General features: G+C 41.7%; 1 protein-coding gene across 4 annotated transcripts in view; it reads right to left on the bottom strand.

Moving 5' to 3' along the window:
* ATXN1 (ataxin 1) overlaps positions 1–22,740 on the bottom strand; it is a 378,660-nt gene that overhangs the window by 99,850 nt on the left and 256,070 nt on the right. The window lies entirely within an intron of this gene.

Genomic DNA, 22,740 nt, shown 5'->3' with positions numbered 1-22,740 from the left:
GTCAGGGGTCACCTTGGCTACCAGTCACTGTATCTGCCCCCTCCTTGCTATGTGCTGAGAGCTTAGAGATTTCCAAGGAGCGGAGGGACGCGTGCTGAGCTGCGGCCGTGGTGTGTTTCTCTTCCTAAAATCCCTAGCTTTAAACTCTGCCCTACCTCTTCTTCCCCATAAAGAGACATCCCCCACTTCTTTCAAACTCCCTTTTCTTTATTGACTGGGGAGACCCCAAGTTGCTCACTGGCGCTGCAAAATATACAAAGAAAGCTGACAGCAGGTGCTGATGGGATGTTTAGAGCCCTTTTAGCATAAAAAACAATAGCATCGGTGTTTCTCTCATAATAGTAAGACCTGAACTTCTACATTTTTATTCTCATCTGAATCACTCAGAACTGTGAGTAGGTATCACTGCCTCCCCCTTGACAGACAGAGACCCGGAGGCCTGGACAGCTGCCTGATTCTGTTTCCCCAGATCACACGGCGAGAGGCTGTGGGAACTGGGGCCCAAATCTTAGGTCTTTGGATTCCCACTGGAGGCTGACTCTACAATATCACATTTTTAAGTACATGTGCCTGGCAGGCTTGCCACTCAGGCAACATCACAATGAGTTTCAGAATAAGTAAAGCAACTAAATTCGCCTGGAATGACATTATTTTTGTCGTGGGTGTTGAGACTGAGAACAGAGTTAAATGTTAGAAAAAATTCCTGAAGTTACTGATGAGTTGCTTGGACCCGCAGTTGCCGCACTCTTTGGATTAGCGCTGGAGGGAAACAGATCGGGGTGAATGGGGGTTACCACCCACTAGTGCATTTCAAGATAAGTCACCACATCTCCCATACTTCTGGTTTAGTTTTCCAGATCACAGCAACTATGGAAATAAACCTATACGGTTTGTTCAACAACCTCCAAAATGAAGGGAGGGAAGAGAAAAGAAAGGCTAGAACAAAAAAGAAGAGGAAAAGAAAAGAACACCCCACCTCAATGATGTGTTATTAAGAGCCCAGCCTGTGGTCCACAAGGCTGACAGTTATTGTGCGTAATTACCACAAAGCAAGGTTCTGTATACACACTATCTCCAGACATGTTTGTGAAACAAGGGTTTTGCCTTTTACCACCAATAATTTGTCCTGTTGTATGTTGTTACTTACACAGATGTTCCATAATTTTTTGCATATGGCTCAGCCAAAGAAAGCTTTCTCCCCTTCCATTTTTGGGAAAGATGCAACTGCCTGTGTGAGGGAGAGGAGAATGTCTCGTTTTTACATAATTTCTATGGTGATGGCAGGGGTGGGGGTGGCTGGGGTGTGTGTAGTAACAAGATTCTCTACCCAATCCTGCCAACCGTGTTTTATCTGACTCTCTTTACTGAGTCATTCCTCTAGGAGTCGGGAGTACTGCGTACATCCAAGGTTCATGGTGTTGGCTGGGATAACACATTATCAAAAGCCTCTCTAAAAAGAGTTTGAGTATTTACGGAAGAAAAAAAGAGACGGGAGAGATGTGAATATATTTGAGATTTTTTTTTCTTTCTTGGCAGTCTCTACAACTGAAAACAGCAGAGCCCTCTCATGTTTCCGTGACCTTCCTCAGCGCAGTCCACTATGCACATATACGGTATCGGAGAACAGCTCAGCTCCAGGCTTTCTTGGGAAGGAGGGTCTGAGCGGATGTGGTTTATTCTGGGGTGGGGGTGGGGTGGGAGTGCAGGTATAGAGGGGAGGGTGACATGAAATCCAACCACGCTGGGTTTTTACACTAGAGAAATACAACTGGCTGAAGGAATTGGGGAGCAAGGGCAGATTAAAAAAATATACATCTTCTCTTTCATCGCTACTGCGATACCACCAATTGAGAGCACATTCTGCTGGGGGGGATGTCTGCCAAGGACTTCTAATTCAGTTTGTTCTACCCGTTTTATTTTTAAACCCAAGTACAGATTTTATTCCTGGAATGTTATAGGATTGGTGTGGGCAGAAATGGGCAAATTTACTTCAGAGGTGTTTTATAACAACTTGGAAAAGACCCTCTAAAATCCTCCAAGTATATTTCAAGGGTGAATTTCATTTCCTGTTTCTTCTTAAGAAAGTCACCTGGATTTTTAAAAAAATTTTAAAACTTGATTAGAATTTGGAAAGCATTTCCAAGTAATGATACCATCCATTAGGTATTTACTATAAGCCAGGCAAGTATGATAACAATTTGCATGCTCTCTCTCATTTAATCCTCACCATCTTATTACATGCTCATTTTATGGGTAAGAAACCAAGGTAGGGAGGGAGGCCAGGGCTGAGTTCAAATCCAGGTCTTGCTAATATCAAAATCCTTCCTAGCCACCTGCAACTGCACTCCCATATATCAATGTCTGGCAATACATATTATTAATTAAATAAAATATACCACTTGGCCATTCAGTTACTAACAGGATGGTGGCAAAATCAGATCCTTTAGCCTGCTTTTCTGATGATAGATCTTGATGCAGCCAAAGGCGGCTTGCAAAATTTGTCCAGCCTCCGGGCAGGAGTTTTGGCGGTGGGCGTGGGGGTAACAAGAGAGTGGTGGAACTGGCGGGTATGTATTTATTTTGAAATGCCAATGGCTCTAATACCAAAAAATTGCTCACCCTACCTGGCAACATTAAAGACTGATAGAATGTCCCTCCCTACCCCTGTCCTCCAAAAGTATTTATTTCAGAAATCGATTTCCTCTGTCACTGTTTATTGCTGCATTTTGCTCAGTGGTTCTGAGAAACCGCATGGAAAATCACAATGTTACACTTGTTAAATTGACCCTGCAGGGCTCTACCACCAGAACATGCATCATCCCAAGAGGTAAAAAGGCAAGTCTGCCAGGCTCATGCTGAGAATATCATCATGAAACCAACCAGGATATGCAAATCGGTCTGTTCCATAGCTCATTTGCATAGTTTTTCACTGGTTTTGTAGAACCTCTACACTAAATGTCAATTTCCTTTTCTTTCCTAAAGCTTATTAGCTGTGTGTGATGTTTACAGCTTGAAGACCAAACAGATTTAATAGGTAAAACATTTAAACTATATAATTAAAAAGCATGTGAGGAAGAGAAAAAAAGGGGCTCTGATGTAGATCAAACATGTAGATCTACTTGTGCTGTTAAAGTACACTTTCCAAGTTTGGAAGATGCAGAGGCCCCATGCATGTCTGTGCACGCATAAAGCACCACCACAAAATTTGCTTAACCTATTTTTTTTTTTTTTTGCAACAATCTAGAAAAAGCAGAGAGATCTGCTTATAAACTACCAAGGGCTTGAACCTAGTCGCTGAGTACACATTTTACTCACGACGAAATCTGAATGGAAGTCTGCCAATGTCTGGGCTGACGTTCAAACATTCTGAGTTTCTATGTATTCCAATCTCTCAAAACTAATGTTTTAAAACTCTTTTGATATTTTCTGAGGCACTATGGAGCTCAATCCTCACCTCTCAGTTCAGAGGGAATATATAGCAATGATATTCTGCTCTAAAGAAAGGCACAGAAAGCTTTTCATTGTACAGCATTTCATTTTCCCTACAGCATCAATACTACAAATACATGACAGATTTTGAACCGAATTATTTTCCTTTGCACATCAGATTTAAGAACTGAGTGAAAAAGGCAGGTTTGGAGAAACCTTGGAAATGTCTATAAATATTAAAAAAGTAATTACCTAAATAGAAGGCAATTTATAGACACACTTATGGAATAGAGTCTAGAATCTTTTGCATCTCACGTGGCAGCTGAGTATAATACCTACTGCTATTAATTATTAGTTCAACAGCTCTGCCAAGAGGTAATTGGTGATCCACACCTTTGGAATACTTCTTTCCTGGCAATTTTAACACAATTAGCTGAGACACTAAATTTCACATGGACTGCAGGAGAAACAGCTGTTCAATATTAAATTAAATTTTACAGCGGCTTTAAGGAAGAAAAGGAAAACCAGACACTCAGGAGATTTGGGAGGTGGGCAAAACCCAGCAACTTGCCACTACAACAGAGATGTCATTCCAGGTAAAGCATCTCCTTGCCATGGGAAGCCCAGGTGAGGCCTTGATAAAACATTATTGAAAAGTTTTAGTCTTGTTGGGGCTACAGGCACATTTATGTCCTGATGGAATTCAGCCATACAGCTCCTTACTGTCAAACACCACCATTCTGTTCTAAATTCCTTCCTCTGTCTAATCGTGATGGGCAGCAGAAGGAAGCAGGTTGCATTAAAGGACATGAAAGAGAATGAAAGCAAGAAGAGCGTTCAAAGTAAAGGTAGAAATGCTGATGCTAGAGCCACCGTCTGCAGACTTAGGTCTCGAAGGCTCTACTGACAAGTTATTTCCAAAGCTCGGGCAGGCCAGGAACGGGCTCTATGCCTCTATTTCCTCATCTGCTAAACAACAGCCATGGCACATCCCCTCACCTCAGAGAATCTTTGTGAAATTGAGAAACTTACAAAAAGCACTACGAACACAGATGCCAAACTATTATCTCATAATTCAATATGCCCACATCAGAAGGAGACAAGTGAAACCCCAAATTAATTTGATACCATATGCTATGGGTTGCATTTTCCAAAAGCCTTCAAAAATTGGCGTTTATAATATTTGTGGGTTCATCCTTTTCCATGTACAGAAACATGTGCACACATCAAAACAGACCCAGTTAAATCTTAATTATCCGGTGGAGAATTATCCAAGATTCTTACTGTTTCTCCCTTTTCCTGTTGCCCATTTTTTAGCCTTTCTGGCAATTCCTCCACTATCAAGGGAAGGAGATGGCATGCAAATCAATCAATCACTTTACTTATTCACTGCAATTTAAATGATCTGTGCTCCCTCAGTCTCCACTGGCACAGATAAGTGAGAATGCACTATTTGTGCTCACAGTTGTGTGTAAACATTTATCTGCATTATTGGGAAATGAAGTATTCACATAAATTAACTCAATCTCTCTTCATCTTCTAAAACTTAGCTTACTGAATGGAAATTTTTCTAAGATCTGTTCCTTTATGTGTGTGTGAGGAAGATTGGCCTTGAGCTAACAGCTGGTGCCAATCCTCCTCTTTTTGCTTGAGGAAGATTGTCACTGAGCTAACATCTGTGCCAATCTTCCTCTATTTTATCTGGGATGCCGCCACAGTGTGGCTTGACAAGCGGTGCTGGGTCTGTGCCCAGGATCTGAACCCATGAACCCTGGGCCTCTGAAGCAGAGCGCACGAACTTAATCACTACGCCACCAGGCCGGCCCCCTAAGATCTTTTTCTTTTACAGTTTTCCATCTATGTACCTGCCTTTTAAAATAGAGAAGAATAAACAAATTTTAACCTTTCTTTGATGACTCAGTATTAGCAATAACCACCCATTCACTATGGGGCTAAACTACACAGCAGAGTTTTCTGTCTCCTTTTGACTACTCTATTCTCTCTTGATCTCAGCCTGTCATCTGATACATCTCATTTGTTTTTTCATTCAACAAATCAAATACTTATGGAGTTTCGCCTATCTGCCAGGCATTATGCTGCTAGGAGCAAAGGACTGAATGAGGAAAACAGACATGGTCCCTGTTCTCATACGGTTTATGTTCTAGTTGGGGAAAATGACATGAATGTCATAATCACACAAATATTTCAGTGCATATGTGAAAACAGCTATCAAAGAAAAGTACAGGGTGATGGGGAACAGCTGAAAGTGGTGGAAAAGCCAGGGAAGTTGGGGGTCCTAGAGAGAGATGGTGGGACCAGAACGGTGGCAGAGGAAATGGAGAGCAGTGAGGAGATTCTAAAAGGATTTAAGAGATAGGATCAGTAGGACTTGGTGACAGATGTAGAGAAAGAGAGAAATACTTCCACGATGACTTTTAGGCATCTGTCTTGGGAAACTAGATGACGCCAATGCTGAGATGAGGAACACTGGAGGAAGATGAGCTTTGGTAGGATGGAGAAGCTTATAACTTTGGCTTTGAACATGCTGAGTCAAGGTATCTTTGTGACATCCAAATGGAGCTGCGAGGTAGGCAGCTAGAGAAACAGGTCCAAGGTTGCAGAGAAATCTGGCCTGAAGATAGAGATGTAGGAGTCTTGCATCCATCAAGAAGCTGTGAGTTGTGATGAGATCATCTAAATGAAAAAATAATGAGAAGTGGACCAAGGACTAAGCCTTGAGGAATGCCAACAGTTAGAGATGTAGATAGCGTGTAGAGGAGGCAGCCCTGAAAAGTGCATTAGGAACAACAGGCCAGAAAAGTAAGAAGGAAATCAGAAGAGAGTGGTGTTAAGGAAGCCAAGGGCAGAAGCTGTTTTAGAAAGGAGGGAGCAAGCAACATTGGCCAAGCTGTGGAGAAATAAAGTAAGATGAGAACTATTATTAAAAGACACACAATAGGGGCCAGCCCCATGGTGTAGTGGTTGAGTTGGGCGTGCTCTGCTTTAGCGGCCTGGGATCATGGAGTTCGGATCCTGGGCATGGACCTACACCATTCGTCAAGCCATGCTGTGGTAGCAACCCACAGGTAAAGTAGAGAAAGACGGACACAGATGTTAGCTCAGGGCTAATCTTCCTCACCTCCCCCCCTCACCCCCAAAACACACACAAACAGTTCCAATGATACAGAATGACATGGAAATCATGGATGAACTCAGCAGGAGACAGGAATGTGGATTGCAGGGGCAAAGGTCAAGCTGGAACCAGCCTGAGGAATGTCCTTGGCTCATCTCACAAGAGAGGCAGTGGGGCAGAGCAGTGGAGGGGGCAGGCTCTGCAGACTCACTGGCAGGGCTCACATTCTGGCTCCCTCACTTAGCTACGAGACCTAAAGCACATTACTTAATTTCTCTGGGGCTCACTTTTCTCATTTGCCAAAGTAGAGGAATGATGCCTACCTGCTGGGTTGTTGGGAGATTTAATAAATGTAAACCCCTTAGCACGGTGCCTGACACTTAGTAGTAGCTCAATAAATGCTAGTCTTTTCTTATTATTGACATGCTCTGAACCAAGTAAATCGATATTTATTGAGCATCTATCTCAGGCAGTGTACTAGACTCTGGGACAGAACAATCAACAACAACAAAAAATAATTGTCCTCATGGAAATAAATAAAAAGCTTTGTAATAAAATCTTTTCTGTTAAATGGTGGAAAACGCTAAGGAGAAAGATAAAGCAAAAAAGGGGGCTAGCGCAGTGGACTAGAATACTGTTTTTAAAAGTCTGTCAAGAGAGGCCTCATAGTGGCATTTGAGCAAAAGCCTCAAGAAAGCGAAGAAGAAAGCCACGTGGTGACTTAGGGAAGAGCATTTCAAGCTAAAGGAACTGAAGGTACAGGGTCCTGGGGGGGATCCTGTCTGGCAAGTTAGAGGAAGAGTTTGGGGAGGGGGCTGGTGTGCCCGGGGCTGAGTAAGTGAGGGGGAGGGGGCAGGAAATGAAGTCAGGGGTGGGGGTGAGGGCGATTACTACATGCTCTTTGGGCCTCGACAAGGCCTGTAGTTCTTACTCTGCACGAGCTGTGAGGCCATTAGAGGGTTTTGATCAGAGGAACAGGATCTGAAGCATGTTTCATTAAGTTCATTCCGGAGGCTGTGTTGAGAATATATTTTACGGGAAACAAAGGTGGAGGCAGAGAGTCCAGTTAGGAGGCTACTGAAACACGCCAGGCAAGAGACGATGGTGGTTTGGACCAAAAGCTGCATAGGACAGAAAGAGAAGGACAACATCAAAGCTTCTGGCCTGAGCAACTGGAAGGAGGGAGAGGCCACTGACTGAGATGGGGAAGAGAGTGGGAGAAGCAGCTTGGGGAGGAGAACAAGAAAGTGGAGACGTTTAAGAGGCAGTGGGATATCTCAGACTGACGTTCAAAGGAGAGGCCCAGGCTGGAGAAGCCGTCAGCTTTGAGACAGGTTTGTTTTTACTTTTGCGGGGAAGGAGTTGCCCTGAGCTAACGTCTGTTGTCAATCTTCCTCTTTTTTTTTTTCCCCAAAGCCCCAGTGCATGGTTGTATATCCGAGTTGTAAGTCCTTCTAGTTCGTCTATGTGGGATGCTGCCACAGCCTGGCAATTGACAGATGGGTGGTTCCGTGACCAGGAACTGAACCCAGGCCGCTGAAGCAGTGAGAGCGCCGAACTTTACCCACTAGGCCAGCAGGGCCGGCTCGGGCTTTGAGATGGTTTTAAGAGATCAAGCAGGGAACAAAAGAGGTCTGAGGACTGAGCTCTGGGACTGTCTAACATTCAGAAGCCATATGCTACTATCTCCACTCTAATTGTTCCGCTGGTTACTAGGTGTACTGGCTGCTGGTGGGTGTGCAAATCGGTACCACCATCCCCAGGGAAGGCTACTTGGCCGTGGTCAAGTTACATGAAGTGGCAGATCCAAACGATACACTTGTATACATGCGAGGGGTTCTGCGCGGCATGAGTGCATGGCTGATTTCAGTCCTTTTCACGTGATGTTTATGCTCTTTGCATGCATGATGTACTAAGAGGTTGAGCAGACAGCAAGTCAGCTGGGTCACAGGAAGCAGAGAGACCAGAGACGGCTGGTAAGCAGAGGGACAATTTATAACCTCATTCGCTACTCTTCTGCCAAATACCTACAGAACTGACGAGACTCCCTGGATAATTCTGTTGTACTATTTTCTAACAGGAAACATAGACAATCAAAACTCCTTGCATTTCTTCCTGTTCTTATTGTAATTTAATTAACTTACAAAGTACTGGTATTCTCTCTTGTTCCACCCCGTATGTTCCTTTCTTCTCAAATGGTAAGCTGGCTCAGAATGGAGCAGAATTCGGCCGTAACCGAGGAAGCGAGGCAGCTGATAGTGTAAGAGGAGCTTCCTGCATTTGGAAATGCATTCCCCATAGAGCCTTGTCTGGGGAGGGGCTGCCACGCACACTCTGGCCCTGCTACTGAAGGTGCTCAAGGAGCAGCAGCATGCCAGCAGGGAGGGGGGACCCCTGGCCAAGGCCTCCTGAGAGGTCACACTTAGAGGACACGAACCCCAATGTCTGCCATCTGCAGAGCAAAGAGAGAAAACCAGGGAAGCTGCTGAAAGGCCTTTAGCAGAAATAAAAATTTCGTGTTTATTTGTTCCCCCTTTTTTTCCTATGCAAAATATTACAGGTGTGACACATTACGGGGCACTGATACTGAGCTGAACACAGAAAGTGCCAGCTGTTGGGTCAGATTGCATAGTTGTAAAAAAGGAAGATAAAGGTCAATCTATGTCCCTAACAGTCAATTTTAGTTAGGAATGAGAGGCCTACTCCTCTTCACAAGTCAGCTGAAGAATACCAAGATCTTTTTTCTCTGTAGACTCTCATTCTCAGAGCATATAGAATCATATGACTAGTTCTTGCTGTTTACATTGTCTGTTTTATCCAAGAGTGATGTACACTTGAAAACCCAGCAAGGAGGCTGTCAGAAAAACATTTCTGAAATAGACTGAAATTTAGTAACAGCACTTCTTAGGTAGGTGGACTAGCAAGAAACTCTTTAAAATAACAGAATGAAGAAAACAGGCTGGTGGTCTGTCTATAAGCCCCGTTAGCCTGGCACGTGGGACGCACTGGATCAATGCTGAATGAAGGAATGACTCTGCGAGAGGAAGGAAGAAGCAATTCAAGATGCAATTCTGGAGTCTCTCACGTAAGATGGGAACAAACTCTAATAGACTCACTAATAAATTTAACAAGGAAAGCTTCCAAAAGAGGAAACTCTAAAGTTCCCCTTTCATTACTGAATTTCTCAGATTCTCGGTGGATCTAAATTTAAACTCCACAGGAAGCAGGACCCTTTGCTAAAAGGTGCCACATGGAACATAGACTATAAGTGTGTTTGCTGATCGTCTCTTCTGTGCCGGGAAGGGCCTTGAAGAATTTGAAAAGGACAAAATAGAAAAAGCATACAGCTCCCAGCTACTAAAAGCCAAGAAAAAAAATGTTGATAGTCCACGGCAATTTGGCAACTACACTTTAAAAGTTATAACAAGTCAATTCTCGGAGCTAGACACTTCCCCGGGGGCCAGGGAGAAATATGGAGGAGGCTGACTTGTCCAGGGCATCAAAATGCATCTCAGAAAGACCCAGGGAGCTTTTTCAACCACAGAGCTATCACTGATTGAGAGTCCACAGTCCTAACCCATCCTAAACTTGACAGCAATTCTATCTTTTGATGGATTAGGAGCTTTTCATTTTTTACTGTGTTAATTTAGAAATACCTGTGACAATTTCATTTCCTACATACTCACTTTAAACAAATAACAAACACGGCTAGTTTTCTCTTTTAAATTAAGAAGTAATGATTAGTAAGGGTTTTGTTTTTCAAGGCACTTTATAATTTTCCTTAAAAAACTAGTTATTAAAAATACGATTGAGGGTCCCGCCCTGTGGCCAAGTGGTTAAAGTTCTGTGCACTCCTTTTGGCGGCCCAGGTTTGTGGGTTCAGATCCTGGATGCTGGCCTACTCCACTCACCAGCCACACTGTGGAGGTGTCCCACATGCAAAAAAATAGAGGAGGATTGGCAGAGATGTTAGCTCAGGGCAAATCTTCCTCAGAAAAAAAAAAATGTGATTGAGAGCCAGCCCCGTGGCCTAATGGTTAAGTTCAGTGCGTTCTGCTTCAGAGGCCCAGGTTCAGTTCCCCAGGGCAGACCTACACCACTTGTTGGCAGCCATGCTGTAGCAGCAACCCACATACAAAATACAGGAAGACTGGTAACAGATACTAGCTCAGGGCAAATCTTCCTCAGGCAAAAAGAGGAAGATTGGCAACAGATGCTAGCTCAGGGCGAATCTTCCTTAGCAAAAAAAAAAAAAAAAAAAAAGACTGAAACCAAACATTTCACAATTGGAAGTACTCCAGCTTGAATCCAAAAGGATGGCATTTAGCAAAAACATCTTTTCCAGCACTGATAACACTGAAAAAGTTAGAATGAAGATTCAAAGATTCAGGAAAGACGATGGTGCCAGTGTTGAAGGCAGCATAGTTTTTTTAATCTCCCAGAATCCCTGCACTCCTTCTCCCCACCCCCCAACAACAACAACAGAGAAATTAGGATCACAACACCAAAACTTATCAACAACACCAAAACAAAATTCTATGGCCATGTAGCCCATGAACCTGAAGATACAAATGGGTGTTGCCAAACCATCCATAGCTACAGAGCCAGGTGGAAGCAACATCCATGGAGGAGAAAGTTGGGAGGAAAGGCAGTGGGCATCTGCAGGTTTCATGACAAGGAGCCCCCAAATCTCCAAAAGTCCCCACTGGAAGGTGAGCAGGTTGATGAGCTATTTTGAGCATGGCAGCGTAACCGGCCAGTGCACAGGGTGAGGGCAAGGACCGCAGGAAGGGCCAAAGGTGCTTGGGTTGGGTGGCGTGGAGCCGATAAACGCTCAAAACCAATAAAACGAAGCTGCCTTCCATGACTGAACTCCCCCGAGGAGAAACTTATGAGAGTAGAATCCACTTTCACATGATAATAGTAACAAGAGCAAAGAGAAGGGAGGGAGCAGATAAAAGTGGAGGAAAGCAAAGGAGACAGGGCAAAGACGGTATGGACCTTATTTTATTTATCACTTCATGGAAACAACAGAGGAAGGCGTTCTGGAGTTTAGAAGCTAGAAAAGCTTTGCTGGCCCATTCCTTGCCCCTAAAAATACAGGAAAATTCATTTCATTTAAAAATGAGTAACAACATAGGATTGTGGTCAAATCTAGTGCACAGTTATTTTGAGGAAAAAATGGAACAAAGATCAGAATAACATTCCTACCACAAAGACATGCCCACAAAACAGATGTAAACTTTCAATTAATACTTCAAAAGAGCTAAAAGAAACTCTGGAAGATAAAAGAAGATATAAAGGAAAAGAAGTATTTGAAGAGAGAAGCAACAGAACTAAGAAAAGAATTTGAAGTAAAAAAAAAAAATTAGAAATGAAGACTAAACAAGAAGGAACACAAAAAGAAATACATGTAACAGAGAATGCCTGAAGATGGAAAGGAGGAAAGTTTTAAATATCAAAAAGAAACAAAGAGGGGCCCGCCTGGTGGCATAGCAGTTAATGTCATGTGCTCCGCTGTGGCAGCCCGGGGTTCACTGGTTCGGATCCCAGGTGTGGACCTACACACCGATTATCAAGCCATGCTGTGGCAGGCATCCCACATATAAAGTAGAGGAAGACAGGCATGGATGTTAGCTCAGGGCCAGTCTTCCTCAAAAAATAAATAAATAAATAAGAAAGAAATGAAGAGGGCTCAGCCCTGTGGCTGAGTGGTTAAATTTGCGCGTTCCGCTTCGGCCACCCGGGGTTCACTAGTTCAGATCCTGGGCGTGGACCTAGCACCACTCACCTGTGGTGGCATCCCACATAGAGGAACTAGAAGGACGTACAAGGATGAGGCCATCTGAGTATTAATAAGGGTAATAACTCTAATGATTAAAACACATCAGATATGTTTAAATCTATGAGTTCATAGTAATACTTGTAAGAAATGGTAACTTAGGAGGACATTATGAAAAAACTGTATTTTGAAAACTGGTAAATAAAGAGAAAGAACCAAGTAGTTATCCTGCTTTTTGTATAAAACCTGAAGCACAGAGTAAACAAATAGTAGATGAGGGGAGGTTTCTCTTCATGAACAATGATTCCTGCTAATAAGTAACAAAGAATAATAGAATTAGATTACCACCATTTTGCAATCCCTAAGAAATTTATGAATGTAGACAAAGATCTCATTGCAAAAGGAGATACTACTAACCATTACCTCCTGATGGAGATACAAACAACACAATACTAACTATGACGCTGTCAGGCAAAGCAATGCAAAGCAAACAATGCTACTAGAATTTCCTAGCAATTCTTAGAAAACACAGGAGACAGAGGAACATGCTTAACACCACCATGTGGATGCAATCGTCAAAATCCAGATGGTGGGAAATTCTACTGGAAAAATGGTCTGGTTTCTTCAAGAGAAAAAATTAACATAAAAACAATGGATATGGAACCAATAGCTGAAAAGAGGCTTTAGAGACATAAATAGACTTTCTTTGTATCCTGATTCAAGTAAACTATTAAAAAAAATCCTACAAAATAAAAAGTTATTTATAAGATAATTAGGGAAATAGAAACGCTGACTGGATATTTGATGATATTAAGGAATTATCGCTAATTACTTTTAGGTATGATGATGCTATTGCAGTTTTGTATAAGAAGAAGAACCTCAATTGTTTATATAAATACTAAAATATTTATAGATGGTATACAATGTTTGGAATTTGCCTCAATATAATCTGGGTACAGAAGTAGGATAAAGGAAACTATGTTGATTTCTTTGGAAATGGGGGGATGGGGCCACAGGAGTTCATTTTACTGTCTCTCTACTTTTGGACCTGTTTGATATTTTCTATAACATGAAGCTAATGTTCCTTGTCAGCAGTAGAGTTTCTCAAATGTGGTTTCCCACAGCTGTCACTTAGAGTACTTATGAAAATTCACATTCTCTACGTTAGAATACTTGGGGTACTTAATAAAGTTAGAAGTCTGCCTAACCCTAATTTCTGAACCAGAATTCCTGGGAATGAAGCCCAGAAAACCGAATTTTAAATACACTATTCAGGTGGGTCTTCTGCACGCTCCATTTTGTTTTAATTATTTGCATGAAATAAATTCGGTTTTCAAAGGATCTTAAACAGTTCAATGTAAAATTGTTTTTCCTACTAAAAGAGCTCTACAGTAATCCAAAATGTCCTTCACACACTATTGTTTAATCTCCATGAAATATTTCCTCTCCGTGTCTTATATCAACAAGCAAGTGATGGGGAGAAGGCATCAGATCATGCTTTCTAAAGTTTGCTGAGTACTTGGGGTTAATACACTAGAAGAAAGAGCCTCGTGTAACTTGGATGAAGTCATAGAAATGTGCCTTTTATGGAAGCCAAGTTTGGTGACAGAAAACATAATCAAAAATCTTAAAAAAAAGTGATCCCGAATGAACCCAGCTACAACTCCAGTTCAACAACTATCCCTAAAGACTCAAGATCTGTTTTCCAAAAAGAGGGTCCAATCTCCTGGACACAAAGAACACACTTCTTTCTGATGATGGTATTTATCATTAGAAGCCAGTGGTTTGTTGAATGACTTAGTGTCTTTGGTAAGTAAATATAGTTTACTAGGATGATGAATGATCAAAACCAGCTAAGCAACAGCAAAGGTACCGATGAAGAACAAGGAGCAGAAAAGGACAGAGTCAGCATTAGTAAGCATCACTAAGATGCTTTTATAGATTTCTAATTTAATCTTTATTGAAGCATGTGGCTTTTACATTTGTTTAAAAACCCCAAGCATTCTAGCAAGGGGCTTCAGAGCATCTGCATTTTATTATTTTTTTTAATATATATATATTTTTTCTGCTTTATCTCCTCAAACCCCCCTGTACACAGTTGTATATCTTAGTTGCAGGTCCTTGTAGTTGTGGGATGTGGGACGCCACCTCAACGTGGCCTGATGAGCGGTGCCATGTCCGCGCCCAGGATCCAAACCCTGGGCTGCTGCAGCGGAGCGTGCGAACTTAACCCCGCGGCCACGGAGCTGGCTCCTGCATTTTATTTTTTAAGTTAAATTTCTTACTATTTTAATTTAATTTAATTTAATTTTAAAAAAGCATTCCATGTGTCACACAGCAGAACAGCTCTTAATGCAGGAGTTAGGTCTAAAGGTCACACCCAGTACAAAGTGTGGGGCTCAAAATTATCCTTAAGATTTTAAGCTGTAAGTCAGATTCTAAAACTCTTCCACCCTTCAGCAGCTTCCCACTGCATTTATGGTGAAGTCTACAGTCCTGGTCCCCGTCAAGGCTTGGAAGGCCCTACAGGAGCTGACTGCAGCTGTGCAACACCTTTATTTCCTGCCCTGCTCCTTCCTTTGCCCTGGCGTACTGTTCCTCCCTAGAATGCTTCTCCTCCAGCAAATCACACAACGTGTGCCCTTCATTCGGGTCTCTGCTGAAATGTTCTCTCTCTCTGATCACCCAGTCTAAAGGAGCAGCCCTCCCTCTTTCCTCTGCCACTCTGATTCTTCTTATCTTACTCCACATTTCCTTCAGAGCATTCATCAGAGCGGACATTACACCAAAGATGCCTTGTTTGTTTAACATCTATCTTCCCCACTAGATCGAAGTTTCTCAAATGCAGGAACTCGCTCCTATAAGAGCATCTGCATGAGTCCTGGCAGAGAGAAGGCACTCAATAAGTATTACTGAATCAATAAAAGTCCCCTCCAGTGGCCATCAAGGACAGTATAGAAGGTTTTTGCTTATAATGCTCTGTGCAATAATTATCTTGAACAATGAAGCTTGAAAACCATAGAGCTAGCCTAAGACACAAGAGAAAAGCCTACAGCAGATGTGTGTGTGGGCATCCAAACCACTGTGGCTGCAACAGCCCTGGTGGACAGAATTCTAAAGTGTTCTTTCTTGTACAAAGGGTTTCCTTAATTCCATTTTGATAGTAAGACTCTGTATCTTTTTAATTGATTTTGCTGTTGTTGTGAGGGTTAAAGGAGATGATAGTAGAGTTCTCCAGAAGTGAGATTCTTAGTCACCCTGGTAATTAAATGTAACTTCCTTTCTGACTTGGTGGAGACTACAAACGGGCCAACACATACTACCGGGTTTGTGAAGATCTCAAAATAGTTTCTCCTGTCATCTCAGTGCATATATTTGTCATCCTCTAACTGGAAAGGTTGTAGATCACTACCCTTATTTCTTTTTTCTTGCTGAAGAAGATTAGCCCTGATCTAACACCTGTGCCAGTCTTCTTCCACTTTATATGTGGGTCACCACCACAGCATGGCTGAGGAGTGGTGTAGGTCTGTGCCTGGGATCTGAACCTGCGAACCCAAGCCACCGAAGCGGAGTGCGTTGAACTTACCCACTCCGTCACAGGGCCAGTCCCTATTTTTTCCTGTTTTAATATATAAACTTAATGTCTTAATGTTAAGACATTAAGTTTCAAAAATTTCACAAATAAATTTCACAGATAAGCACCCTAGTATAGCCTGGGGGCAATGTGTTCAACAACTGGCTAAAGCCAGACAACAGAGTGTGATTCTAGTCCTCAGTGGGTTTTGGTACATAATAAGAGGTAAGACTGCGGCATAAAATGATGTAACAAAATTGGTTTATTGGCATTGAAGTGTCACAGGTGACCATGCTTATGGTAGCAAAATGTCAGTACGAAATTGGAAGTCAAATTGGGTTACCCATGCAAAACAAGGTAAATTGTGCCTTCTGAAACTGAATAGACAGACATGGGTCCTCAGTTTTATAAGTGTCTTCTTTTTTTTTTAAGGACATCAATGAGCATCTCATTAATGTTATCATTTGAAAAGCGTTTTCTGCCTCTAGTAGAAGATTTAGACTAGATGAGGAAGCTATCATTGGTTCCCCAAATTGCACCCTTGCCAATTAAAAAATGCAAATTGTTTCATACTGTTAATGATTTCAACTTTGAAAGACGCCATTTCTACTCTTCCTTTTGTTTTAAATGAATAAGTTTTAAGTGGATAAGTTTAAGTGAAAAAAGATCCTGAGATTGCAAGGTAGCTGTTTAAAAAAAACCCAAAACATCCTGTTATTATTTGCAACTCCTTATTTTAGGAAACCAAGATTCTCTCAATACTGTGCCATAATATTAAAAGAAAAAAGCAAAATCAGCAACAACAAAAGGGAATAAATTGGAAACTGAAGTTCGAGAAGCCTGCAGCTGTCATCCGTAACACTGATTTCAAATTTCTGTGTTCGTCACAAAGCCTCATTGTTCTTGTTCTTTTTTTCTTGGTTTTATAAGTCAGCATTACACACGGAAATCTTACAAACCTCATAGTAACAAAATTTCCCTTTATCAGTTTTGGATACTGAAGTTTCACATAAGATTGTGTTTGAAAAAGGAGTTGACCCTAAAAATATCTGTAAATCACCAAGTAAAGGTGATGAATGATATTTGGACCTGTGGGTGATGATGGCTGTAGCTATAATGTCTAAATACAGGAAAGAAAAGCAAAAGAAAAAAACTAGTTCTTGTGGCACTGTTCTCCCACGTGACAGCAAACACTCAGATATAAGTAATATATTGACGAGCCATTGAATCTTCCTGTCTTTCCCATGTTTGGAGTCAAGCAGGCGAAGGGCTGGAGCAATCTTTGATGTGACACGTGTTTACACACGTGGACAGGTTCTTGGGAGGCAGAGAGAGTTTCATCTGCCGGTGATCATGTGGCCCCTGACATCACCTTTCCCATCGAGTGCTCTCTGATTCAAGGGAAGGAATGCTCTGTGCTAGAAAGAGGGCATGGGTTATTACTCAGAGAGCCTTAGGGTCAAAGCCAGCATGTTTATTATTAGCTTGGTAACTTTGAGCTGACTCACTTCCGTTTCATCAAGCCTCTCTTATCTGCAACACGGAGATAGCAATACCCACCTAAGAGTCTGTCAGGATGCCTTTATATCTCATCAAAAGCAACATGTAAAAGTCACTTAGCCCTTTACTAAGCATTCGATAGCTTCCACCCTCTTCTTGGGACTTTGGAGAAATGCTGACCAGGCTGTTCCAGCCACAGGGATCAAAGTTCTATCTGAGGAATAGACTTTCCAGGTGAGGGATGTAGCCACTCGTGTTGCTAAGAATCATGGAGAGGCCCTTCCAGAAATCCAGCCGTGTGCCCTCATCCTAACGTTTCTGTGCCCCACTGCAGTGGTCATCTGTGAACTCAGCTGATCCAAGAGGAGAAAGAACACAGGAGGTGGGAGAGCAGGGATTAAAAGAAAGTCAGGCTCCTCCAAGGGCCAGTGCCGGGGCGAACAAAATGGCTGCTCCTGATGATTACAAATCATGAATCATTAGGCCCTGGAGCATCTTCCTTTTGTTTAAATCAAAATCAATCTTTTCTAAGCATTACAGGAGGGCACCTTCTCTTCACATTTGAAAGCAAGCATTTGCCATTTCAGCTGTACAAATTACACAGGATTGAAAATAGTATAGCTGGAAGAAACGTGGGGTTTGTAATTAGAGTTTTCTCCCTTTTTTTTTTCCCCCTTCTCGAAGCCAACAGGAACAAACTGAACTGAAACATGGTTGTTTAAAAGTTAAAAGGTTGTCATCCCCCTGTGTTCTATCTTTAGTCTTGCTTTCTTTGTCTTTCTAAGATGCGAGAGATATGTTTCCCCTATGGATAGAAAATGTTGTGAGCACGCCCAGGGAGCAGTGGTGGGTGTCTCTCTCAGGATCACTGGGCCGGTCCTCCACCTGGGTGACCAAACGTCAAGCCACTCATAGATTCCCTTTCTTTTTTTCTACAACTCGTGAGCTTGTAATGTGGCGAATGAGCAAGACAGATGCTTGCTATAGCAAGGAGAATTCTGCAAACAACATGCAACGGTATCCAGAGAGAGAAGGCTTGGAATTTAGTGGAAGAGAAACAAGATGTTTGGTGAACCAAACAACAGAATTAAGAATGAGCTTCTTGAGACCAAAGATAATGTTTTCTTCTCAGGGTACAAGGCCTATTGCTGGCCTCAACAAATATTTGGAGCATTAATAAATGCAGGGATAAATAGTTGACGCCCATAACTACTAATGAATTGTACCTTATGAGAAAATAAACCTTTCCAGATTTTGTACACAGTATAAAATTAAATTCCGCTCACAAAATGAGAAGATTTAGGGGTGTCCATCTCATGTCCCAATGATTGTGTGTCAGTCTTCAGAGGAAAAATTAAATATTTCATTAAAAAAAAAAGTAGGAGGGTAGTTTCTGAAAATTCATTTGTGAATCAAAACCAGAGTAGACCAAGTGACAGAGAATGCAAATGAAAGAGTAAAAAGAGAAGAGATATTGCTGATTTTTTTTCCCTCTTGCTGGTGTGAGATTTTAAAGACATTCCCTCCTGTCGAAAGGATAGCATCAAATGTATTTAAAGTTTCTACATAAACCTGCTTCTGCACATCCTTCTTGTTCTTCGTACATCATCTATTCTCATCTCATTTCACCTCAGCATGTTTTATAATAGCATGTGGGTTTACGCTTTTATCATTTCATCTTTTGAAAATGTTACAGAAAATTAATTCACATTAAAACTCCACTACTAATTCAGAACCTCAAGATTCAGAATTTAAAGGTTCTCACTAGCGCTGAATGTAAGCCTCCTTTTAGCTGGCTAGTTTTTTAAAAAAGGTTGAGGAATGTTTACCTCACTTAAGCATTCTTAAATCTACTTCTATCACCATCATTTGCATCAAATAACGTGCTAATTGAAAGTGATTTAATCTTTAAAGTGACTCTAGATTCAACTTTATTATTTTGGTAGAGATGAAAGTCCTTGAGATTTGAAGTCAAAAAATGAAAATATCTGGGTTCAAGTTCTGTTGATGTCACTTACCATGCGTGCAATCTTACACAATCATTTCAATTTTCTGAGAACCACTTTCATCATTTATTAAAATGGAGGTAAAAAGAATACTTGTCTAAAAATTCTCTGAGGATTACATCAGGGAAAGGCAATGAACTTTATAAAGTGTAGGCAAATTATGTCATTTTTATTGTCATCACCACCATCACCATCATCCATATTTAAAAACAATTCAAATGAGAGACGGTAAGGAAAAACCAAATGGATCCCCTACTCTGTACCTGGCACCAGGCCATAGACTGGGCATGTCTTGTGCCCATTTAGGTCCCAACAAGAGCCCTACTATCTACATATAAATTTATATGTTACATATAAATAAATTATATTTCCAATTCTAGAAACAGAAACAGAGAGGGTTAAGTACCATGCTCCATAAATTTATTACTCAGATATGTTTCATGAACTAAATAGGTAAATATTTATTGAGCACTTACTAGGTATCAAGCATTGTTTGCGGTGTGAGAATAGAGCTGTCAGTGAGCTGACAATGAACTGGATTCTTTTTGAATTCTAAGTCATTGTTTTCCCCACTCCATACTATGCCAGTGTGTGCTGGGGCTCTCTTCCCTGTCCTCTCTCTCCAGTGGCTCAACTTACATAGAAAATAATACCTGGACAGCAGAATACTAGCATAAGCAGTCAATCCCCCTGACAGGGACTCTGTAGCCTTAGGGTTCAAGGCTGCCCAACGGCTGAGGTGATCAATACCCTGACATACCTGTAGCCCATTTGAAACACCTGGTTGGGAAGCTCTGCGTTACCTATAGCGTAGTCAATGATTCAGAAATTTCACTAATTTGTACTGACTTCCTCCCATGTTAATTATTATTGCATATATAAAACATGCAATTCCTAGTGTTATACACACATCAGCTAATACTTTCTATCTCTCTTACTGCTGTAGACTTAGTGATTTCAGCAGTGCTTTCAGAATTCGTGAAGTTAAAACGACTTTTGTGGTCAGTAAGTAAAACGAAATAGGCATCAGAAACAACATTTTTAAAACACGCTATTAGGTAATTATGGCAGGAAGTAAAACTTAGGAATTAATGCAAAGGAATCAGGAATTTCTTAAACACTGCTTCGGAAATGCACCTAAAGGTTGAGACATACGTTACACAAACTAGCGTCTTCTACATTCTCGACCCTTGCTCTTGTCTTGGATATTATAACAAATAAGCAGTCTGGGTACATAAAGAGGTGGATAAGCTCACATGCAGAGGACTCAGAAGTGAACATCACTGCTAGGTGTGGAAAGAATAAGTACGGCCGTCAGAGGCGGTGGGAGAGAATATATGGAACAGGCTAATTTGCTGAAAAACAGCCCTGAGGTCAGGAAAACACTTGCTGGGCCCTGGACTGGGAAGACTACACGTTGTGGGCATGTACTGCGTGGAGGATGCGCTGGGGGCAGACAGGCAAGGAAGGAGAGCATGCCTTCAAGGAGCACACAATCTAACAGAGCAGTAAGAACCAACTTGACGTAAAAAAGAAATGAGTAACAATAAGGCTGTGGAAAAACCGTGCTATTAGAAAACAAATAACCCAATTAAAAAATGGGTGAAAGACCTGAACAGACGCCTCACTAAAGAAGATCTAAGGATGGCAAATAAGCACATGAAAAGATGCTCCACATCATGGGTCATTAGAGAATTTCAAATTAACCAACAATGAGATACCACTACCTATGTATCAGAATGGCCAAAATCCAAAACACTGACAAACCAAATGCTGGCGAGGATGAGGAGCAACAGGAACTCTCATTCACTCCTGGAGGGAATGTAAAATGGTACGGCCACTTTGGAAGACAGTTTGGCAGTTTCTTACAAATGAAATACACTCTCACCATGTGCGCTGGCAATCACACTCCTTGGTATTTATCCAAAGGAGGGGAAAACTTATGTGCACATAAAAACCTGCACACAGATGTTTAGAGCAGCTTTATTCATAACTGCCAAAACTTGGAAGAAACCAAGATGTCCTTCAGTAGGTGAATGGAAAAATAAATTGTGGTACATCCAGACAATGGAATATCACTGAGTGATAAAAAGAAAGGAGCTACTGGGGTCCAGCCTGGTGGTGTAGTGGTTATGTTCATGCACTCTGCATTGGTGGCCCGGGATTTATGGGTTTGGATCCTGGGCATGGACCTACACACCACTCATCAAGCCATGCTGTGGCAGTGTCCCACATACACAATAGAGGAAGACCAGCACAGATGTTAGCACAGGGACAACCTTCCTCAAGCAAAAAGGGGAAGGTTGGCAACAGCTGTTACCTCAGGGCCAATCTCCCTCACAAAAAAGAAAGAAAGAAAGAAAGAAAGGAGCTGTCAAGCCATGAAAACACATGAAAGATCCTTACATGTGTATTACTAAGTAAAAGAAGCCAATCTAAAGAGGCTACATACAGTATGAGTCCACTATATGACATTCTGGAAGAGGCAAAACTATAGTGATAGCAAAAAGATCACAGGTTCAAGCGTTGGTAGGGAGGGACGAATAGATGGAACATGGGATTTTTAGGGCAGTGAAACTATTCTGTATGATGCTGTAATAGTGCACACATTTCATTATACATTTGTCAAAATCCATAGAATGTACAACAGAAAGAAGGAACCCTCCTGTAAACTATGGACTTCAGTTAACAGCAACATATCAATACTGGTTCATCAATTATAACAGATGTAGCACTCTAACGCAAGATGCTAATAACAGGAAACACTGTGTTTCAAGGAGGGGGGCAGGCAGACAATGTGGGAACTCTCTGTACTTTCCTTTCAATATTTCTGTAAACCTAAAACTGCTCTAAAAAATTAAAGTCTGTTAATTTAAAAAACAAAACAAAATTGCACTGTCAGCTATTTGAGGTTTTCCCTCCAGATGTCTTTCCAGATATTGGCTAGAGCCAGGTGGAATCAATCAGAGAAGATGCCATCAAGATGACTCCCTGGCTGGGAGTTTGGCTGGGTTTGAAAGACTAGAAGGGACTGGTTTATGGGTCAAGAACCGGGAGGACACAGTGCTTCAGATGGAGATAATGACATGGGCAAGCTTCAGAGGTAGGACATACTGGGAAGAGCAGTCAGCAGAGTATGGTGCTTGACTGCAACACAAAGGCCACAAGATGGTAAATAACTGGAGGTAAAGACTAGAGGTGCTAAAGTATGATCAAGAGTTTCAAATGGAATGCAAAAGGCGAGTAGGGTCCCTCTAGACAGCTGGGAAGGGACATGATGGAATCAAAATGATACACAAGGAGAGTCTCTGCTAGG

This window comes from Equus quagga, chromosome 15, assembly GCF_021613505.1.
Source record: "Equus quagga isolate Etosha38 chromosome 15, UCLA_HA_Equagga_1.0, whole genome shotgun sequence".
Lineage (NCBI taxonomy): Eukaryota > Metazoa > Chordata > Mammalia > Perissodactyla > Equidae > Equus > Equus quagga.
Note: the sequence above shows the minus strand (reverse complement) of the source record. Positions and strands in the feature narration are given on the sequence as shown.